Raw genomic sequence first — 18,627 nt, forward strand, 5'->3', positions numbered from 1 at the left:
TTCAGGTGTACAACATAGTGATTCAATAAGTTTATACATTTTGCTATGCTCACCACAAGTATAACCCATACAACACCATTGCAATACTATTGACTATATTCCCTATGCTGTATCTTCCTGTGACTTTTCATTCCGTAACTGGAAGCCTGTATCTCTCACTGTCCTTCCCCCATTTTGTACCTCCCTCCCCTCCGGCAACCACCAGTTTGTTCTCTGTATTTATGGCTCTGTTTCTGCTTTTTGTCTCTTCTTCTTCTTCTTCTTTTTTTTTAGATTCTACATATAAGTGAAATCATACAATATTTGTCTTTCTCTGACTTATTTCACTTAGCATAATACTCTCTAGGTCCATTTATGTTGTTGCAGACGACAAGATCTCACTCTTTTTTTATGACTAATATTCCAATGTATGTATGTGTGTGTGTGTGTGTGTGTGTATGTCTGTGTGTGTGTATACATCTTTATCCATTCATTTATCAATAGACACTTGGGTTCCTTCCATATCTTGGCAATTGTAAATAACGCTGTGATTAACATAGGACAGAGGTGCATATATGTTTTCAAATTTTGTTTTGTTTTCTTCGGGTAAACACCCAGTAGTGGGATTACTGGATCATATGTTTTTTATATGTTTAATTTTTTGAGGAATTTGAGTATGGAGGCATACTGTTTTCCACAATGGCTGCACCAATATGCATTCCCACCAATAGTGCACGAGGGTTCCTTTTTCTCCACATCCTTGCCAACACTTTTTATTATTTGTTTTTTTTATTCTAGTCATTCTGACAAGTGTAAGGTGGTATCTCATTGTGGTTTTGATTCGTACTTCCCTGATGATGAGTGATCTTGAGCATCTTTTCATGTGTCTGTTGGCCATCTGTGTGTCTTCTTTGGAGAAATGTCTGCTCATGTCTTTTGCCCATTTTTAAATTGGATTATTTGTTGTTTTTTGGGGGGGGGTGGTGGATCAATAGAGACTATATGTGAGCACTCTGGGTGTACACAAATCCCCTAATCTTGCTGTGCTCACTGGGGCTTCCCTCTTGGTTTTCTTATTTGCACAAGGACCTGAGTCCTCCATGAACTTCAAGTCAGTTGACCAACGTTCTGGTGCTTTTCTGCCTAGCCTTGAGCATCACTGTTCCCAAACATTATGTTCCCCAAGAACTGGCTGAGATTTTGTTCTTTTTTTTTTTTTTAAGTTCATTTATTTTGAGAGAGAGAGAGAGAGAGAGAGAGAGAGAGAGAGAGAGAGTATGTGAGTGGAGGAGGGGCACACAGAGAAGAAAAGAAAGAGGATCCCAAGCAGGCTCCACACTGTCCACGCAGAGCCTGATGCAGGGCTCAAACCCACAAACTGTGAGATCATGACCTGAGCCAAAATCAAGAGTCAGACACTTAACTGACTGAGCCTCCTAGGCGCCCCAATAAATGCTTATTCTTAATATGTGATCATTTTTTATGTGTCCTTTATAGTTGAGATTTTGTTTTTAACCAGATATACCACTACCAATCATGATACCACCATGGTTTGGTTGCCATTTTCTACCTACTGAATTGGATACCAGCACAGCCTAGATCAGTTCTGGGGCCACTACATACTTTGAACCCTGCCCATTGCGGGGGGGAGGGGGGGTGGTCAATCCTGTGTCCAGGTTGGCTTTTTATAGATCATTTTGCCCATGGTAGATTAGCCTGCTGCGGATACACCAGCATACGGGGAGTTGGTGCCTGCTCAAGACTCTGCAGCTGAGTTTACCCCCTGGTCTATCTGACCCTGAGCGTTCTTCTTTAAAAAATATGTGGAAAGAAAACAAGATATTTCTTTATAGGCTGGTCAAATATTAGGCAGGGGTCTACCTCACTTTCAACTCTTTGTCCTATTTTATTTTAACGTGTCATTAGTGAGGATCTGTAACAGCCTTTTTTTTTTTTTTTATTTTTAAAAAAAAAATTTTTTTTTTCAACGTTTATTTATTTTTGGGACAGAGAGAGACAGAGCATGAACGGGCGAGGGGCAGAGAGAGAGGGAGACACAGAATCGGAAACAGGCTCCAGGCTCTGAGCCATCAGCCCAGAGCCCGACGCGGGGCTCGAACTCACGGACCGCGAGATCGTGACCTGGCTGAAGTCGGACGCTTAACCGACTGCGCCACCCAGGCGCCCCTGTAACAGCCTTTAAACTATTTTAGGTGTAATAGTAGCTTAAAAAATCTGTTTTGTACATTTCAGGTATCTTCAGTTTCCCACAAGTGTCATTCAAAATCCTTTCTGATGGGTTTTAATTCTTTTGTTGTTGTTGATAAGTGTATCCCTTTAGTCATTGGCATTGTACAGCCAAGCTTAATAGATAGGCTGAAGTTCTAGGAGTTGAGTCTCCCAGGTGGCTCAATAGACTCAAAGAGCCAGTGCGAGAGCTGGGACACACAAGGGATGTGGATCCCCACTGGGAACATTGCAGTTAGGTTCAGTGACTTTTTTGCTTGAGGACTTGCTGATTCAAATGTCTGTGAGTTAGTTAGGGACTCTGTTGCATTTGAAATGCAATGCTCTAGTGCCTGGGTGGCTCAGTCGGTTGAGCGTCCGATTCTTGATTTCAGCTCAGGTCGTGATCCCGGGGTTGTGGGCTCAAGCCCCATGTAGGACTCCATGCTGAGCATGAAGCTTGCTTAGGGTTCATATTCTCTCTCTCTCTCTCTCTCTCTCTCTCTCTCTCTCCACTTCTGCCCCTCTCCCCCACTTATACTCTCTCTCTCTCTCTAAAATAAACAAAATTTTAAAAAAGAAATGCAGTGCTCAGTAAGCAGCGTCCATCATTATCACCATCATTACGAGCTGATAATCTTCAGGTATGAGCCTACACTTCCGTGGATATTCTATTTTAGGAATCTATGCTCTATGAATAAAATGTTATAGGATGGGATAGAATAACTTTGTTATAGTGAATGGGTTTTAACTTTTTATGTACAACTTTGGTTCTAGAAGATACGTGAACCAAGCATCATGGTGGAAGGTGTCCATTCCAAATATCAGGGGTGCGCTGTGGGAAAGCCCGCCAGGATCTGGAAATTGGGCTGGATGCTGCACTCCCCAGACTACCTTCTCACTGCAGATCTGGAAAGAGAATTCAGCCATCACATACGGGAGAAGGACAACGCACACAGCTTATCCAAGTTTAACTAGGACTTGCCTTGACTAAGGAGGAGTAAAGAAAAACCCAGATATATTTATTAAAGCTGAATTGCGTGGAGTGTTGCCCAGCGTGAGCTACTATGCCAGGCATGTTATACAGAGCAGCATATTTATTCCTTCTAAGAACCTGGTGATGTAAGCATTCTGCTTGTCCTTTTTATAGATGAGGAAACTGAGACTTAGAAAAAAAAACAACACACCACAAATCCTTACCTACTAAGCAGCAGAGTTGAGCTTTGAACCTTTATCCCAGAAAAAGAAAGAAAAGGAAAAGAAGAACACCATTTGGAAGAGTCCAAGAAATCTCTGAAAATAACCTGTTGCAGAATTCAAAAGAAAACTGCTCCTTTAGTTGGCTGCAAGAACACATGGGTCCAGTGGCTGGATAGAGAAGTCATAACAATAGTCAAGATGAAATTTTAAGAGTAAAAAGGACATAGAACAAAAGGAGACAAAGTGAACCGGAATAAACCATCCAACTTCTTCTATGCATTTTGCATCGATTTCTAGACTGTGAGTCTGCCATTGTTCTGTCTATCCCAGTGCGAGTACCACATTCTTTACTCGAACTTTGTAATGCGTCAATATCTGGTGGGGCAAGACTTTCTTCACTATTCTTCAGGATGCATTTATGACTAGAAAGTATTTCTCAGCAAAGTGCAATGAAAGGGAGCCTCTCTATTCTGATAAAGGATCTCTAGCAGAAGCCAGCCGCAAGCATCACGTTTAATGGAAACGTTTCAGAGCATGCCCTGTAAAGTTAGGAATAGAACAAGGATGCCGGCTCTCAGGGCTGCTATTCAGTGTTGTTGTAGAGGTCCTACCCGGTTAGACAAGAGAACTAAACAATAGAAGGATTTGAAAAAATATAGAAGTAAAACCAGCGCCAGATGCCCTGATTCAAAGCACAGGCATCTGGAGGGAATCTACTAGATTAACTACTAGAACCAATAGGAGTGCTCACCAGCCTTCCTGAGTGCAAGACCAGAATATCAAAACCAGTTAGGTTCCTATACAATCAAGAAGCATAACTTTTGAAAAGCTTCCATTTACAAGCGCAACATAAGGTATAAGATACCCTTAGAGTCGGGGGGGGGGGGTGGGTGCAGGTAACACACCCTTACCTCTCCCTCACACCTGGGCTTGGAAACAGTTGAAAGGTGGACAAAGTCAGAAAGAGGGACGTCAACACGTAAGTAGAGACTTAAAGGAAGCGAGGGGTTGAGACTTGGTAGTGTCTAGGGAAAGAGATCTCCAGTAGAGGGGACAGAGAGTGCCAAGAGTCTTAGGTAGGAGCATGTGTGGTGAGCTGGGCAATTGTAAGGAGGGCTGGTGTGGCAGGAACGAGGGCTGGGGAGGCAGCAAAGTAGGTGAGGTTGGGGAGGTCAACTGACGTGAGGAAGGCCGCCAGGGACTCAACTGATCAGTCAATCCATTGATACATCATTTAGGGTCTCGTAAGATTGGGGGGAGGAAGGTGACAAGAGGCAAGGCTTTACATAAGGTTTTTGAGGAGGAGTGTCATGACCACATTTTTTTCCTAACAGGCTTCTTCTGACTGGTGGAGAATGAACTTTAAGGGGCAAGAGGGGAAGCAGGGAGCCTGGTGAGGAGCTGTGGAGGTAGCCCAGGCGAGAGAGGTCAGTGGCTACATTTGGATGGTAGATGTGGAGATAGCAAGAAATTGTATCAAACACCAGTGATTCATGCAAATAATTTAAATTGGCGTGAGTGCTAAAAAAAAAAAAGTTAAAATGCTCAAAATGAACAGATTAGGAAAAAAATATTTGGTGTAGTCTGGCAAAGAGTGAACAACCTGCTACATAAAGAACTCTCTCAAAAAAAAAAAAAAAAAAAGAACTCGCTCATGGCATCTGACGGGAAAACACGACGTCCACGACTGTTGAAGTGTCCACTCTGCTCGCCTTTGTGAACCGAACGGTGTCCATTCGCGAACTTCAAAACAGATTCCGGACAAGTACGTTGACTTAGAAAAATCCAGCGACATTCAGAGAGAAAAGGGAAACCTGAAAAGCAGATTGAGTTTATCCACTGGACCAGAAAGGGTCGAACTTCACTTCTGAGAGAACAATTCCCAATACTCACAAGTTAGAGAACACAAATAGATCTAATTCAATCTAGGTGCGATAGCTAGCATTTTCCATCTAGATTTAAAAATCTTCCCAGTGGAATATTTTACATGGAAGAATCTAGAAAATGGTAAAGGAGGACATGCTTGGGTTGCTGGGCCCAGCTGGTGACGCCAGGCCTGACAGATACCACACTTCCCAGTGGAAGAGGGCAGGAGTAGGTCGTGTGGATGAAGAAAGAAAGAGGAATGACAGAAGTCGCACATCAGCTACCCAGACATGGGGCTAAGCTCTTGGGAAACACCCCAGGCGCTCTGAGACATCTTTTTTGGGAGATTTTGCTGGAAGGTGAAATTGCTCCTTTATTAAATTTCCCACTCGGGGAATAATTTTCAATGGAGTAAAACACCATTGAAAATGAAGGTCATATCTAGAGAAGCTCAGGAGCTTTTGCAATCCAACAAAGCAAATGCTTGTTCACCTCTACAGGCAGTGTGAAAGTGTGATTCGTACCGACAGCATCAGTACCTGCCTGGTTACAAGAGGCCTTCTTCACACTTAAAAAGGAGGCAGGAGGCAGATGTGTGTAGTACAAGATCCATTTATGAGTCTAGGGCAGGTAGAGAGTCATAATTAAATCCTTCTGGGCCCCTGGCTCACCCACTTACTAGGGGTGTGAGCGACCACGGCAGCCTAACCCCTTTGTTTCCAACTTCTTGTTGTGAATGTTACACTTGTAAATCAATATATAGTGCTTAGAGCACGGCTTTAAAAAAAAAAATCTTTATCATAATTAAAATTAGCTATCGAGAAAAGAGGTGGAGCTTGCAGAGGTGGCCCTAAAAAACCCAGAAAACAATATATATGAATATATATTGTATAAATAACAGATGTGTTATATATAAACATACACACATGTTATTTGTAAGACAGTGTAAAGGTTACATTGGTCAGGGAGTCAGGAGAAACGGAATCCTACGTGTGTGCATCAGGAAGCCGTCTTTTTTTTTTTTAACGTTTATTTATTTTTGCGACAGAGAGAGACAGAGCATGAACGGGGGAGGGGCAGAGAGAGAGGGAGACACAGAATCCGAAACAGGCTCCAGGCTCTGAGCGGTCAGCACAGAGCCCGATGCAGGGCTCGAACTCACAGAGCGCGAGATCGTGACCTGAGCCGAAGTCGGACGCTTAACCGACTGAGCCACCCAGGTGTCCCAGGAAGCCGTCTCTTAAAGATCCCTGTAAATCTGCTGTCGTCATCTTGCGGGAAATCAAAATTAACTGTGAGCAGTTCTTTATTTCATATCGTCTCCTCTGAATGGGCATTGTTTCTGATTTGGTCTGCCTCCAAAAAAGAGAGAAGAATCCAAGGCACCAAATTGTGCCTTTGAAGACAGGAGCACAATGCTGGTGATGGTGCGGAGACCCGAGCGATGGTAGGGCCTTGAGGTCCACCTAGTGTTTATGCCGAGACATCCGTCCTAGAGGCCAGATTTGGACCGCTGCCCTGTGCACAGTGCTCTGTTTCCCTGGCTCATTACAAGCAACAGAAACTGACCCTGGGTGATTGTCTAAATGTGTGGAGATGATGCTGGAAGCCCTGCGTGGTTGCTCAGGCTGCTGGAGAACTAACTGTGTCCCTGCAATGCAGCACCCCGTCTGTGCCCTCGGCGCCCCTCGGCCAATACTGCCAGGCCCTGGCTGCTGTCCCCCACTGCTGGGTGGGCTGCCTTGCCATTGTATCTTTAGTACTTGATTTACGTCAGGGTGGTTCCGTTGGTCACGCTCAGGCCGTACGTCTGCCCCGGCTGCAAAGGAGCCTGGGAAGACAAGGATCACAACTTCTTAGAGACGTTTTTCCCCATGACGGTCACAAGATAGGGAATTCCTCACGCGGAGGGGTCCCATGCTGGGCTATAAAAAACAAAAACAAAACACAGAAGTAACCCCCCTCCCCAAATGGCCACAACACACAAGGTTTAAGGTGCAGAATGCAGTTAATTGCTATCAAATTCAGAACCTGGCAAAAGTTCCCATCAAACTGTTCAAACTCCATGGCTGCCGGTGGAGGGGGGGAAATCCAATCTACAGTTAGGAACGACGAGCCTTTTCCTTAACGCTGCATTGGTGTTCATATAAGTTCATGAACAGCCATCCGTGCCCCCTTGTTGACTGTCGCTGCCATGTGTGAGGGAAAACTGCCATTCACCCTGCGAATCAGGCTCTCATCAAGTTCCACTCAGATCTTAGTGGGTGGTTGTGGGAACCTGGAACGTGGGGTTCGGGGAGAGTGAATGTGGGGTCAACGTGCTTGAAATGACACTGCATGCAAATAAGACACAAATTCAAAGGCCAGACGGAAAGAGGTTTTCTTCCATCTTCACATGTTGTAAACAGACATCGAGATGTTTACATTATTTGCAAAAGAAAGAAATCCTTCAGCAGAGCTACGCGCTGAGCATTGACCCCCCCCCCCCAAACCAACCCATTTACAGCACAGAAGATCAGGACTCAAAATAAATCTGGATGGCTCCGGACGGCCTCTACGCGTCTCACAACAATTGAAATGGGAGAAGAAGAGGAAAATAAAGGGAAAGTACGACTCCGTAGAAAGGTGAAACTATTTAAGCGAGCTGACTGATACCACGCGCACTATCCAGCCAAGCAGACCTGTTCTAGAGGGTTTCCTCGCTTGTTTTTGTTTTTCCCAACGGAAGTGGGTGTCTGGATGCCTCCCACAAACCTCCCCACGATTTGTGGGATGCCCCTAGAGCGCTGCCCCTACCCTGAGCGGTCAGCCGACTCTCCGAAATTTTCACTGGGCGGTTCATCTTAACGTCTCAGTCCCAGAAAGGCCTCCCAGCCCCTTTAAACGTGTTCATTTGCTGTTGCTTGCAGCTGACTCATGTCAGTGGTCACTTAGAGTCTGTTTTCCTTGTTTACCCAAGCACTGGAGAGGTGTCTTGCACATGGCAGATTGTTTTAATGTTGGCTTATAACAAGTCGTGTCAATCAGTTTGCACGTCACATATCCTGAGTGCCCACCGAGCTGGAGAAGGGTTAACTTTTGGGGTGAGAAGCCTTTACGGTATTTTCAGGGGGAAAAAAAAATTATATTGGCCTTAAAAAATAAAAAAAAAAAAAGCAAAACTGTGCTTTCAAAAAAAAAAGAGAGTACTTTTTTCAGAGCCCGGCAGTAGAGAGAGAACACTGGAGTAATTCAGTTTAGCTACTTAGGCCTGGGGTTCCTCAACAGACGTGATAACAGAATGTAAATATTGATATCCAGCTGTCAGCCTATTGGCCTTCTTCGCAGAGGTTAGGAGAACTTGGCCTGTCTTGCTGAGAGCTGGCTAGGGACAGCCAGGAAATTCAGAAGAGAGTATATTCATCAGGGTTTTTTTCCCTTCTAAGTTTGAGGCTTAAAACAAAACAAAACAAAACACACACGGAGGAAATATAGGCCTTCCTCCCTGGCGGGTCTTAGCCCTACTGCTACCTTCCCATCTGTCACAGTTCCAAGGGACTGAGCAGTTGGTGCTGTCTGAGCATTTTTCTAAGAGGTTAAATTTGACTCTGAAGGGGAGTACCTGAGCTGACTCCGCTGTAAGGCACAGAGCTTGACCTTGAGAGCTGCAAGCTCACCACTGGCCTCCTTGCCTCCCCCAGGCTCCCCCTGCTTTTGCTTCGGGCCCACCGAGGTCTGCCTTCCCCTTTACGGCCCTAGTGAATCTTCCAGGATGCCAGTCCTGTCATGGTGGCCTGTATTTAAAGCTCTCCGACTGGGTCCATGCTTGGCGGGATCTTTCCATTGGGTTTATACTCTGACAGTACACAAATAAACAAAATACTGGGTGAAGGTAAATGCTGTGATGGGACAAAACAGGAAAGGGGGAGAAAATGACTGTTTATCGGCTCAGGGAAAGGCGACATTTTTGCCAGGACCTGAATCAAAAGAAGCAGCCAGCCATTTGAAGATTTGAGAGAAGTCGAGTCTAGGAAGAAGGAATAGAAAACGGTGCTAGAGCAGCTATGTGGAGAACACTGGAGCCAGACGGAGCGCAAGGGCTGGGGTCCAACGGCATTAGTGGCACGGGCACAGTGGAGCCCTGGCGTCTATGGTAAGGACTGTCGATCTTGCGTCTTCAGTGAGGGTAGAATTTTAAACAAGGGAGTTATGTAACTTGGTGTTCTGTTTTAAAAAATCTCCGTGGCTGCTAGGTGGAGAATCAGTTGCGTGTGTGGAGGTGGAGGGAGCAGAAGCAGCGATCTCGGTGACCAGACTGTCCAGGAAAAAAGGTGCTTGTGGCTTAGGTTTCCGTGGTGTCGGTGCAGCCGGGACAATGGATGGATTTGGGAGGTGGTTCGAAGGTGGAGTTGACAGACCTTGCTGATGGATTGGATGTTGGAAGGGAGAGAGAAAGAGAGGGCTGCAGTCACGGACGGGTTTTCGGTTTGAGCGGCTGGGGAAATACAGGGCCGTCTACTGAGGCCAAGAAGACTAGGGAACAGCAGACCTGTGGAGGAGGACACAAAATTTCTGATGCAGCCGTGGCAGCTGTGGGATGCCTGTCGGAAACCAAAGCGGGTGTGCTAAGTAAGCAATTCTATGCGCGCTCCTAGGGTTTATATTAAGAACTCCAGGTCAGGTTGGGGCTGTGGCGTGAGCTTAAAAAGTAAAATAAGAAGGTGCTGAAAGAAGACTAGGGTGACAATTTTATGATCTTGGACTCTTATGGAAGTATTAAATGAAAAGACTAACATTTGACTATATTACTTTTTTATTGAAGTATAATTGGCATATAACGTTATATTACTTTCCTATGTACAGCATAACGATTTGATATGGCATATAGTGCAAAATGATCATGACAGTAAGTGTTGTGGACATTCAGCACCACACATGGTTACAAAATCCTTTTTCTTGTGATGAGAACTTTTAAGATCTACTCTCTTGGCGATTTTCAAATTGCAGTATAGTAGTAGTAACCGTAGCCGCCATGCTATACATTACAGCCCTATGGCTAAACTTACGTATTTTATAACTGGAAGTTTATATCTTTTGACCCCCTTCACCCATTTGGCCCTCCCTCCGCCCCCACCTCTGGCAACTACCAACCTATCTTTGAGCTTGGGTTTCTGTTGTTGCTAGTTTTAAGTCCACCTATAAGTGAGATAATATGGTGTTTGTCTTTCTCTGACTTATTTCACTTAGATAATGCCCTCACGGTCCATCCATGTTGTTGCAAATGGCAAGATTTCATTCTTATTTATGGTTGAGTAGCGTGTGTGTGCGCGCGCACGCGTCGCATTTTCTTCATCCTTTCGTTTACTGATGGACAGTTAGGTTGTTACCATGTCTTAGTTACTTTAAACAGTGCTGCACTGAATATGGGAGGGCAAATACCTTTTTGAGTTAGTGTTGCCATTTGCCTTCCAGAAATGCTCAGAAGTGGAATTGCTGGATTATATGGTGGTTCTATTTCTAATTTTTTGAGGAAACTTCATACTGTTTTCCATAGTGGCTGTACCAACATACATTCCCACCACAAGGGCTCCCTTTTCTCCACATCCTTGCCAACACTGGTTATTTCGTGTCTTTTGGATAATAGCCATTCTAACAAGTGTCGAGGGACAGCTCATTGTGGTTTTAATTCGCATTTTCCTGATGATGCTTGATGTTGAGCATCTTTTCATGTGTTTGTTGGCCATCTGCATGTCTTCTTTGGAAAAGTGTCTATTCAGAATCTCCGTCCACTTTTGAATCAGATTTTTTTTGTATTGAGTTGAATGAGTTTCTTTCGTATTTTGGATATTAACCACTTATCAGATATTCAGCACATTTTCTTTTTATTTTGTTGATGATTTCCTTTGCTATGCAGAAGCTTTCTAGTGTGATGTGGTCCCGCTTCGTTATTTTTTCTGTAGTTGCCTTTTCTGATGCCTCTTGGTATCAGATTCAAAAAACTATCACCAAGACCAATGTCAAGGAGCTAACCACCTATTTTTCTTCTATGAGTTTAATGGTTTCAGGTCTTACGTCCAAGTCTTTAATCCATTTTGAGTTCATTTTTGTGTATGGTGGTAAGATAATGGTCCAGTTTCATTCTTTTGCATGTAGCTATTCAGTTTTCCCAACACCGGTTACTAAAGAGATTGTCTTTTTCCCACTGTATATTCATGACTCCTTTGTTGTAAATTAATTGACCCTATATGTCTTGGTTTGTTTCTGGATTCTTGGTTCTGCACCATTGATTTATGTGTCTGTTTTTATGGCAATACTATACTGTTTTGATTACTATAGCTTTGTAATATAGTTTGAAATCAGAGAACATGATGTTCTCCAACTTTGTTCTTTTTTTCTCAAAACTGCTTTGGCTATTTGGGGTCTTGTGGTTCCATACAAATTTTAGGATTGTTTGTTCCAGTTCTGTGAAAAATGCCATTGGAATTTTGATAGGGTTGTTTTGAATTTCTAGACTGCTTTGGGTCATATGCACATTTTAACAATATTAAGTCTTCCAGTCCATGAACATGAAATCTCTATTGACTTGTGTCTTTGATTTCTTTCATTAATGTCATACAGTTTTTAGTATGCCGGTCTTTCACCTCCTTGGTTAAATTTATGCTTAGGCATTTAATTCTTTTTGATGTGGCTGCAAATGGGATTGTTTTCTTAATTTCTCTTTCTTATTAGTCTATAAATTAATATATAGAAATGCAACTGAAATTCATATATTGATTTTGTTTGTTTGCTTGTTTTTTAATATGAAATTTATTGTCAAATTGGTTTCCATACAACACCCAATGCTCATCCTAACAGGTGCCCTCCTCAATGCCCATCACCCAGTCTCCCTTCCCTCCCACCCCCCATCATCCCTCAGTTTATTCTCAGTTTTTAAGAGTCTCTTATGATTTGCCTCCTTCCCTCTCTGTAACTTTTTTTTCCCCCTTCCCCTCCCCCACGGTCTTCTGTTAAGTTTCTCAGGATCCACATAAGAGTGAAAACGTATATTGATTTTGTATCCTGCAACTTTACTGAATTTGTTTTCTAGCTCTAATGGTTTTTTGGTGGAGTCTTTAGGGTTATCTCTATATAATATTATGTCGTCTGAAAATAGTGACAGTTTTACTTCTTACTTACCAATTTGAGTGGCTTTTATTTCTTCGTGTGGGCTAATTCCTCTGATTAGGGCTTCCAATACTATGTCAAATAAAAGTGGCAAGAGTGGGCATTCTTTTCTCCTTCCTGGTCTTAAAGGAAAAACTCAACTTTTCACTGTTGGATCTGATTTAAGCAGCGGGTTTGTCTTGTAGAGGCTTTATTATGTGGAGATATGTTCCCGCAATTCCCACTTTGTTGAGAGTTTTATCATAAATGGATGGTGAATTTTGTTAAGTCCCTTTTCTGCATCTATTGAGACAATTGTGTCATTTTTTAATCAATCATTTCGTTACTGTATTGCATCACATTGATTGATTTGCAAATGTTGAACCGTCTTTGCTTTTCTGAAATAATCCCACTTGATCATGGTGTATGATCCTTTTAATATATTGTTGAATTTTGTAAATATTTGTGGAGCATTTTTGCATCTATGTTCATCAAGGATATAATTTTCTTTTCTGGCGGTGTCCTTCTCTGGTTTTCGTATCAGGGTGATGCTGACCTCATAAAATGAGTTTGGGAGTATTCCCTCCTCTTCTGTTTTTTTTCGAAGAGTTTGAAAAGCATTGGTATGAAATCTTCTTTGAATATTTGATAAAATTCACCAGTGAAGCCATTTGGTCCTGGACTTTTGTTTGTTGATATGTTGATAACTCATTCAATCTCCTTGATAGTAATCGATCTGTTCAGATTTTCTATTTCTTCTTCATGATTTAGTCTTGGTCAGTTGTATGTTTCTAGGAATTTCTCCATTGGTTATCCAATTTGTTGGCATATAATTTTTCATCGTAGTGTCTTATGATCCTTTGTACGTCTATGGTATGAGTTGTAATGTCTCCTTTTTTATTTCAGATTTTATTTATTTGACTCCTCTTTTTTTCTTGGTGAGTCTAGCTAAAAGTTCATCAGTTTTGTTTATCTTTTCGAAGAACCAGCTCTTGGATTCATTGATCTTTTCTATTATCTTTAGTCTCTATTTCATATTTCTGCTCTGATCTTTGCTTTTTTCTTCCTGCTACTAACTTTGGGCTTTATCTGTTCTTTTTCTAGTTCCTTGAGTTACAAAGTTAGGTTGTTTATTTGAGATTTTTCATGTTTTTTGATGTGGGCATTTATCACTGTGAACTTCCCTCTTATGACTGCTTTTGCTGCATCCCCCCCAAATTGTAGTATTTCCATTTTTGTTTCTCTCAAAGTATTTATCTTACTTTATTTATTATTATTCTTTTTTTAAATTTGCATCCAAGTTAGTTAGCATATAGTGCAACAATGGTTTCAGGAGTAGATTCCTTAATGCCCCTTACCCATTTAGCCCATCCCCCCCTCCCACAACCCCTCCAATAACCCTCAGTTTGTTCTCCATCTTTATGAGTCTCTTCTGTTTTGTCCGCCTCCCAGTTTTTATATTAGTTTTGCTTCCTTTCCCTTGTGTTCATCTGTTCTGTCTCTTAAAGTCCTCACATGAGTGAAGTCATATGATATTTGTCTTTCTCTGACTAATTTCACTTAGCATAATACCCTCCAGTTCCATCCACGTAGTTGCAAATGGCAAGATGTCATTCTTTTTGATTGCCGAGTAAGACTCCATCGTGTATATGTATCACAACTTCTTTATCCATTCATCCTTTGATGGACATTTGGGTTCTTTCCATACTTTTGCTGTTGTTGATAGTTCTGCTATAAACATGGGGGTGCATGTGTCCCTTTGAAACAACACACCTGAATCCCTTGGGTAAATGCCTTGTAGTGCAATTGCTGGGTCGAAGGGTAGTTCTATTTTTCATTTTTTGAAGAACCCTCATACTGTTTTCTAGGGTGCCTGCACCAGTTTGCATTACCACCAGCAGTGCAAAAGAAATCCACTTTCTCTGCATCCTTGCCAACATCTGTTGTTGCCTGAGTTGTTAATGTTAGCCATTCTAACCAGTGTAAGGTGGTATCTCATTGTGGTTTCGATTTGTCTTTCCCTGATGATGAGTGATGTGGAGCATTTTCTCATATGTTGGTTGGCCATCTGGATGTCTTCTTTGGAGAATTGTCTATTCATGTCTTTTGCCCATTTCTTCACTGGATTATTTGTTTTTTTTTTTTTGGGTGTTGAGTTTGATAAGTTCTTTATAGATTATATATATAATAAGTTATATTTATATATATAAGTTATATTATATATATATTATATTATATTATATTATATTATATATATTATATTATATTATATATAAGTTATATTACATATATATAAGTTCTTTATAGATTATATATATATAATCCTTTATCTGATATGTCATTTGCAAATATCTTCTCCCATAACATCGGTTGCCTTTTGGTTTTGCTGATTGTTTCCTTCACTGTGCAGAAGCTTTTTATTTTGATGAGGTCCCAATAGTTCATTTTTGCTTTCGTTTCCCTTGCCTCTGGAGACGTGTTGAGTAAGAAGTTGCTGCGGCCAAATCAAAGAGGTTTTTGCCTCCTTTCTCCTCGAGGATTTTGATGCCTTCCTGTCTCAGGTCTTTCATCCATTTTGAGTTTATTTTTGTGTATGGTGTAAGAAAGTGTTCCGGGTTCATTTTTCTATGTGTCACTGTCCAGTTTTCCCAGCACCACTTGCTGAAGATATTGTCTTTATTCCACTGGATATTCTTTCCTGCTTTGTCAAAGATTAGTTGGCCATATGTATGTGGGTCCATGTCTGGGTTCTCTATTCTGTTCCATTGATCTGAGTGTCTGTTCTTCTGCCAGGACCATACTGTCTTGATGATTACAGCTTTGTAATACAGCTTGAAGTCCAGGATTGTGATGCCTCCCGCTTTGGTTTCCTTTTTTCAAGATTGCTTTGGCTATTCTGGGTCTTTTCTGGTTCCATACAAATGTTAGGATTATTTGTTCTAGCTCTGTGAAGAATGCTGGTGTTACTTTGATAGGGATCGTGTTGAATATGTAGATTACTTTGGGTAGTATTGACATTTTAGCCATATTTGTTCTTCCTACCCAGGAGCATGGAATATTTTCCCATTTTTTGTGTGTCTTCTTCAATTTCTTTCATAAGCTTTCTATAGTTTTCAGTGTAGAGATATTTCTCCTCTTTAGTTAGATTTATTCCTAGGTATTTTATGGTTTTTGGTGCAATTATAAATGGGATCGATTCCTTGATTTCTCTTCCTGTTGCTTCATTGTTGGTGTATAGGAATGCAACCAATTTCTGTGCATCAAAGTATTTTTTGATTTCTCCTTTACCTGCTGTTGTATAGTAGCACATTGTTTAATCACCACATATTTGTGAATTTTCCAGTTTTCTTCATTTCTGGTTTCATACCATTGTGGTCAGAAAAGATGCCTGATACAATTTCAATCTTCTTAAATTTATTGAGACTTGTATTGTGGCCCAACATATGCTCTGTCCTGTAGAATAGCCCCTGTGCACTTGAGAAGAATGTGTATTCTGTTGCTTTTGAATGGAATGCTTTGTATATATCTGTTAAGTCTATCTTGTCTAACACGTCATTTAAGGCTGATGTTTCCTTATTAATTTTCGGTCTGGATGATCCATGCATTGACCAGTGGGGTGTGCCCTGCTTTAAAGTCTACTATTATTGTATAGCTGTTTATTTCTCCCTTTAGATCTGTTAACATTTTGTTTTATATTTAGCTCCTTCTTGGTTGGGTGCATAAATATTCACAAATGTTATATCTTCTTATTGGATTGACTCTTTTATTATTATGTAACGCCCTCCTTTGTCTTTTATTATAGTCTTTGTTTTAAAAATCTATTTTGTTTGATGTAAATATAGATACCCCAGCTTTCTTTTGGTTTCCATTTGCAGTAGAGTCTCTTGTAGGCAGCATAGGGATGAATCTTGTTTTTTATTCATTCATTATTTATTCTGATTAGAGAATTTAGCTCATTTACATTTAAAATAATTATTGATAGGTATGTACTTACTGCCATTTTGTTAAATTGTTTTTGGATTGTTTTGTAATTCTTCTCTGTCCTTTTCTCCTTCTCTTGCTCTCTTCCTTTGTGGTTTGATGACTTCCTTTAGTGGTATTTCTATATTCCTTTATCTTTTGTCTATCTACTTGTTGCTTTGTGGTTACCATGAGTCTTCCATATAACAACTTATAATAGTCTATTTAAGTTGCTAACAGCTTACATTTGAACACATCCTAAAACTCTACATTTTGCTGTTTCCCTGCCATGTTTTATGCTTTTGATGTCACATTTTGCACTTTTTTTATCTTGGGTATCCCTTAATGAATTATTGTCTTTATAGTTATTTTTACAACTTTTCTCTTTAACCTTCATACTAGCTTTATAAATGATTAATTCACCACCTTTACAACATTAGCTTTTATTCTGAATTTTACTATATATTTGCCTTTATCAGTGAGGTTTGTATTTTCGTATGTTTTTCTGTTACTAGTTAGTGCCATTTCCTTTCAGCTTAAAAAAGTTCCTTTAATACTTATTGTAAGCCTCGTCTAATGGTGGTGAACTCTATTAGCTTTCACTTGTCTGGAAAACTCTTTATCTGTTCTTCAGTTCTGAATGACAACTTTTCCAGGTAGGCTATTCTTAGTCGGAAGTTGTTTTTTTGTTTCAGCACTTTGAATAGATAGTGCTACTCCCTTCTGGCCTGCAAAGTTTCTGCTGAAAAATCCACTGATAATCTTTTGGGGGTTCCCTTGTACATTCTTTTTCTTTTCTTGCATTTCAGCTTCTCTCCTTGTCTCTCTAACTTCTGACACTTTAATTATAATGCGTCTTGGTGTTCGTCTCTTTGAGTTCATCTTATTTGGCACTCTCCAGGCTTTCTGGATCTGGGCATCTCTTTCCTTCCCCATCTTAGTGAAGTTTTAAACCGTTATTTCTTCAAATTAATTTTTTTGCCACCCCCTTTCCCTTTTAGGACCCCTGTGATGAACATGTTGTTCTGTTTGATGTCCCATGAGTCCCTTAAGCCATTCACTTTTTTTCATTCTTCTTCTTCTTCCTTTTTGCTGCTCTCAGTGGGTGATTTCCACTGTCCTGTCTTTGATCTGTTCCTTTCTTCTGCTTCACCTAGTCTGATACTGAACTCCTCCAGTGTGTGTGTATGTGTGTGTGTATGTGTGTGTGTGTGTGTATGTGTGTGTGTGTGTGTGTGCAGTTATATTCTTCAGCTCTGTCATTCCTCTTTGATACTTATATTGTCTACCCCTTTGTTGACATTCTCACTTTATCCACTCTTCTGAATTTGATGAACATTTTTATGACCTTATTTTGAATGCTTTACCAGGTAAGTCACTTATCTTTATTTCATTAAGGACTTTTTTCTGAAGTTTTATTTTGTTCTTTCATCTGGAACATATTCCTTTGTCTCTTCATTTTCCTCAACTCTGAAGTATTGGTTTCTATACATTAGATAAAATAGCCAGCTCTCCCAGTCTTGAAAGAATTGCCTCATACAGGAGATGAACCTTTAATTCAACCTTGCTATGGCTCTCGGTTGTGTCTCAGAACTACATGAACAGCCAATTTTATTTTTAGTTGCTCCCAGTAAGTAGTTGAGGGTGTGCCAGGAACTGTTCGTGTCACAAAGGCAATGATTTCAGTCAGCACCTAGATTCAAGCTTATTAGAAGCCAGACCCTCTGACAGCTGCTCTTAAAATATGCAAATGTATACAGTACTGTGGGAACTCAAGCATAAGTCCTGCTGACCACCAGAGTCAGGTGATCCAGAGGTGTCGTGAGGGCAGTAGTCACAAAAACTGGGGTGCTAGATGAGTGTACGAGCTCCTTCCTGGGCTGTATTGGTCACCTGGAGTGAAGCAGAGGGAGAACACAAAGGTGGAGTTCACCTGGGAGTGTTGGCCAGTTAAGAACTCTTTCTGCATGGGTTACAGTTCTTTGGGACCCACAGGTGTTGGCCCCACTGGCCACCAGAGCCAGGTGGTCTAGAAATGTCTCCTGGCAGCAGCCACACACACACAAAAAGTGGCACCGGAGGAGGGTACAGGTTTCTTTCCAGAAGATACCAGAGAGCTGAACTGGGGCAGGGGCAGATATGGCACCTGCCGGCTAGAGGGAGGCAAGAGAATGCAAAAATGGTGCCTGCCAGCCTCCGTCCAGGCTCTCAGATGCGTGTCAATGTAGATCCCTGCCCCCCCACCCACACCCAGGCCAGTGCTTTAAGATAAGC

Source organism: Puma concolor, chromosome B4 (assembly GCF_028749965.1).
Source record: "Puma concolor isolate L17-30 chromosome B4, mPumCon1.1.hap2, whole genome shotgun sequence".
Classification (NCBI taxonomy): domain Eukaryota; kingdom Metazoa; phylum Chordata; class Mammalia; order Carnivora; family Felidae; genus Puma; species Puma concolor.